Raw genomic sequence first — 5143 nt, forward strand, 5'->3', positions numbered from 1 at the left:
GAGAGTGTGTGGTTAACACTTCCCCGGAGATTTACTTTCAGCTTCTCCTATAGGTTCATTCCCTAGTGATTTTCTTTCAGCTTCTCCTATAGGTTAACACTCCCTGTGGTTTTCTTTCAGCTCCCTCTATAGGTGAGAGTGACTTTCTTTTACTCCCTCTATAGGTTAGCGCGTGGGGTTACCTTGTTCAACAAAATTTTATTGAGTGACTATTCTGTTTCAGATAGGATAACGTGGGGTTACTTAGTTTAACAAAATTTTATTGAGTGACTGTTCTATTTCAGATAGGACAGCGTGGGGTTACTTAGTTCAACAAAATTTTATTGAGTGACTGTTCTATTTCAGATAGGATAGTGTGGGGTTACTTAGTTCAACAAAATTTTATTAAGTGACTGTTCTATTTCCGATAGGATAGCAAGGGGTTACTTAGTTCAACAGAATTTTATTGAGTGACTATTCCATTTCGGACAGGATGCTAGCTGCTGAGGATACAGAAGGAAAACGGGAGAGTTTGTATTATGATTGAGCAAGGGTTGGGAAAGAAAAGAAGGGAAAAAAGGAAGTTGGCAGATGTACATAGACTATAACATACCCTCCTGTCTCCATCTCCTAAGCCCCCGCTTATTTAAGCCACTGCAATTCAACTTTGGCTCCTTCAACCTCACTAACAGTACACTAATGAGAGCCTCCAGAGGATCTTCTAATTTTAAGATCTAATGGGAAAATTTCAGTCCTCATTTCAATTGACTCTGTAGACCACTCCCTCCTTATGGTTCACTGATATTGTTAGCTGCTTCATCTAGGCCATCCCTTATCTTCAGTCGGCCTCTTTTTTTTTTTTTTTTTTTGAGATAGAGTCTCACTCTGTCGCCAGGCTGGAGTGAGGTGGCGCAATCTCGGCTCACTGCAACCTCTGCCTCCCGGGTTCAAGCAATTCTCCTGCCTCAGCCTCCTGAGTAGCTGGGACTACAGGCGCACACCACCACGCCAAGCTAATCTTTGTATTTTTAATAGAGACAGGGTTTCACCATGTTGGCCAGGATGGTCTCGATCTCTTGACCTCGTGATCCGTCAGCTCTTAAATGCTGATGATTGTCGGGATTTTGTCCCTAACCTTCTTGTCTGGATGATCTCCCTGTTTACATCTACAGCTATAACTTCCACCTACATAAGCTAAAGACTCCCAAATCCCCAAAGAACAAGTAAGGTCTGTTTTCCTCTCCAGCCTCATCTCCTATATTAGCAAATTACTAGCATTTCTGTAATGGTGCTTTAGTGCTCTTCTCACCTGCATCTTATTTCCCTCTACCTAACTCCTTGACTCATGCCAAGTTTGTTCTTCAAGATTCAGCCTTAGTGTTCCCTCTTCTGGGAAGCATCGGGGGAGGGGGGGTGTTCGCCCTTGATGCTCCCCAACACACTCTATCAGTGCTTCCAGTAATCAGTGTACCTGACTATTCTGCTCTACTGCTCTCCTTGAAGGCATGCTTTTTTTATATTTTATTTTTTGAGACGGAGTCTCACTCTGTTGCCCAGGCTGGAGTGCAGTGGCATGATCTTGGCTCACTGCAACCTCCGCCTCCTGGGTTCCAACAATTCTCCTGCCTCAGCCTCCTGAGTAGCTGGGACTACAGGGGCATGCCACCACACCGAGCTAATTTTTGTATTTTTAGTAGTGACAGGGTTTCTCCATGTTGGCCAGGCTGGTCTCAAACTCCTGACCTCAGGTGATCCACCTACCTTGGCCTCCCAAAGTGCTGGGATTACAGGCATGAGACACTGTGCCCGGCCAAAGGCATGAAATTAATCTGCATTTACAGTTCACAGCACAGGGCTCAATAAATATTTGTTAAATTGATGAATGTAAGAAATTCCCAAGCTGTGAACAGTCAAGCACAGAAGATAAGGAGCTTGTGGTGGTTGGGGTGGGTGTGAACCAGGGATATTTAAAACTTGAGGACTTAGCTCCTCTTTCCTTCCTTCCATCCAGGCAGCCAAGACTGGCAGACCATCAGGGTCAGAGCCAAGGAGATGGATGGGGCTGAGGAGGCAGGCTGGGTAGCCAGCTGGCAGGGTAGGAAATTGGTTACACACAGGAGAAAGGAGTAATTACACTGAGATAAACACTGGAATAAACCCTGTGGTACTGAATTGGAATCAGAGGTATAGTTTGAACTCAGAGGTATTGTTTGAACTAAACAAATATAGATGTGTATATACATTTACATGGCATATATACACGTGTGTTTTTCTCTGTGCTCTGAGGCCTTTAAACAATGATGCCCCAATAGCAATAATATACCTAGTTCCCCAACTTGATTTTTAAACACTGTTCTCTATTAAAAGGAATCAAGGGGCTACTTAGAGAAATGGCTGATCCCAGTGGCTGGGGCAAGGAAAGCATGAATCTGGGACATCTTGAGTCAGAAAAGTAAAAAACTGCTCAGAAACTGATAGGGATTTGTCCAAAGGACACAGGGACGAGTTGGAGGGGCCCTCATTTTCCAAATCTGAGGCAACTTGAATATCAAAACAATCATGGTAATGAATTAAAACTCACTAACTAAAACGGGTGTCCATGAGTCCACACTGATGCAAAGTGGTGGAGGAGAGTGTGTTCTTCTTTACAGTAGAATGTCAACTAACAAATTAATGATGGAATTAGAGCCAGCATTAGGTAGTCATCATGATACTATCAGGCAGCCATCATAATACCATCAGACAAGAAAGATCAATGAATGCTAAAACTAGGGGGTCAAAGTTTAATGAGGAAACAGGATATTTGTAGTCTCAAAGTACACAAAATACCTTAATTTCAATGGGAAAAAGACAATAGACACCACCTTATCCAAGGGATCAAGGTTATCACTAGTAACAGGACAAAGTAACACCATGTGCCTCCTCCAGAAGAAACAGGGGTCTCTCCCCTACTGAAGTAGTCTGAATAAAATCTGTCTTGCTAACTATGTCTGGTATTGTTCCTCCTTGACAAGGGCAAGAAGATATATCTCAGAAACAGAATGAAGTCACGCTGAAGAATTACATGCAAGGAATGAAAGTAAGCAACAAGTCAAGGTTAACTCCTGGGTTCTTGGCTTGAGTAGCTGAGTGGGTGAGGGTGTCAATTACTAAGATAAGAAAGTCTCCTCCTCCTCTAGAAGAAAAAAAAACGATCTCTTCCCTTTTGCCAAAAACGGCATTATCACAACTATAGGCAAAAACTGAATGGGTCTGTAGATTAGAGGCAGTTTAAAAAAATCTTTCTATTTAAAAAAATATACAGATACGGGGTCTTGCTGTGTTGCCCAGGCTGGTCTCAAACTCATGGACTTAAGCGATCCTCTCACCTCAGCCTCCCAAAATGCTGGGATCACATGTGCGAGCCACTAATAAATGGCAGTTTTGTGTCAGTTAATTTTCTGATTTTGATAGTTACAATGTGGTTATGTAGAATGTCTTTGTCTTTTAAGAAATTTACGCTGAAGCATGTAAGGGCAATGGGGCATTGTAACTACAATTCATTCTCAGATGATTCATAAAAAAAATGTGTATGTGTGTATATATATATACACATCCCCCCCACACAGAGAGACACAGGGAGAAGTAGAATGATAGTGCATATATAGGAGAGAGACAGACAGACAAAGCAAATGTGATTAAATGTTAACAATTGAGGAAACTGGGTGAAGGATATATGGGAGTTATTTGAGCTACTCTTGCAAATTTTTTGTAAGTTTGAAATTATTTCAAATTTCAAAATGTAAAGTTGTTTTTCTTTTTGTTCTTTTGAGAGAGTCTTGCTCTGTCACCCAGGCTGGAGTGCAGTGGTGCGATCTCAGCTCACTGCAACCTCTGCCTTCCAGGTTCAAGCGTCAGCCTCCCAAGTAGCTGGGATTACAGGCGCATGCCACCATACCCAGCTAATTTTTGTAATTTTAGTAGACAAGGATTTGCCACGTTGCCCAGGCCGGTCTCAAACTCCTGGCCTGAAGCAATCCACCCGCTTTGGCCTCCCCAAGTGCTGGGATTGCATGTGTGAGCCACTGCGCCCGGCCCAAAATGTATTTTAAAATAAAGTAGTTCATGTATTTCTTAAAAACTGAAGATAGGGCCAGGCGTGGTGGCTCGCGCCTGTAATCCCAGCACCTTGGGAGGCCGAGGCAGGTAGATCACCTGAGGTCAGGAGTTTGAGACCAGCCTGGCCAATATGATGAAACCCCATCTCTACTAAAAAATACAAAAACTAGCCAAGCGTAGTGGCGGGGGCCTGTACTCCCAGCTACTCAGGAGGCTGAAGCAGGAAGAATTGCTTGAATCCAGGAGGCAGAGGTTGCAGTGGGCCAAGATTGTGCCACTGCACTCCAGCCTGGGCAACAAGAGCAAAACTTTGCCTCAAAAAAAAATAAAAATAAAAAAGAAACTGAAGATAAAACTTAATAATCTGAATCATACATAAAAGGCTTTTTGCCTGTTTTTGTTTTTGTTTTTTTGTTTTTTGTTTAAGACGGAGTCTCGCTCTGTCACCAGGCTGGAGTGTAGTGGCACAATCTTGGCTCACTGCAACCTCAGCCTCCTGGATTCAAGCGATTCTCCTGCCTCAGCCTCCTGAGTAGCTAGGACTACAGGTGCACGCCACCATGCCCAGCTAATTTTTGTATTTTTAGTAGAGACGGGGTTTCACCATGTTGGCCAGGATGGTCTTGATCTCTTGACCTCGTGATCTGCTCACCTCGGCCTCCCAAAGTGCTGGGATTACAGACGTGAGCCACCGTGCCCGGACCTTTCTGTCTGTTTATTCACCCCAATCTTGTTCTAAAAATAATTTATAGAGGCTTATCAATATGTAAAAAATTTAACAAGATAAACTAAATTGAAAACGAGGAAGAAAGATGTATGACCCTGGCAAGAACCTTCTAAATTGTCAAATTCTACAAAATACTCTTGAAAATTTGATTATGTGGAGAGGTTTCACTTCGTTTTGGCAAACAGCCCCAACTTCAACATAGCTATTAGTTCTTTTGTGTTTCTGATATCCTTTTATTCAAAGCTTGACCTGCAATTAGACACAGAGAATAAACTATTGGGATATAAGGGCAGAAAATGATTATTAATAAGAACAAAGGACAGATTTTTAAAACATTAG

This window comes from Theropithecus gelada, chromosome X (assembly GCF_003255815.1).
Source record: "Theropithecus gelada isolate Dixy chromosome X, Tgel_1.0, whole genome shotgun sequence".
NCBI classification, from domain to species: Eukaryota; Metazoa; Chordata; class Mammalia; order Primates; family Cercopithecidae; genus Theropithecus; species Theropithecus gelada.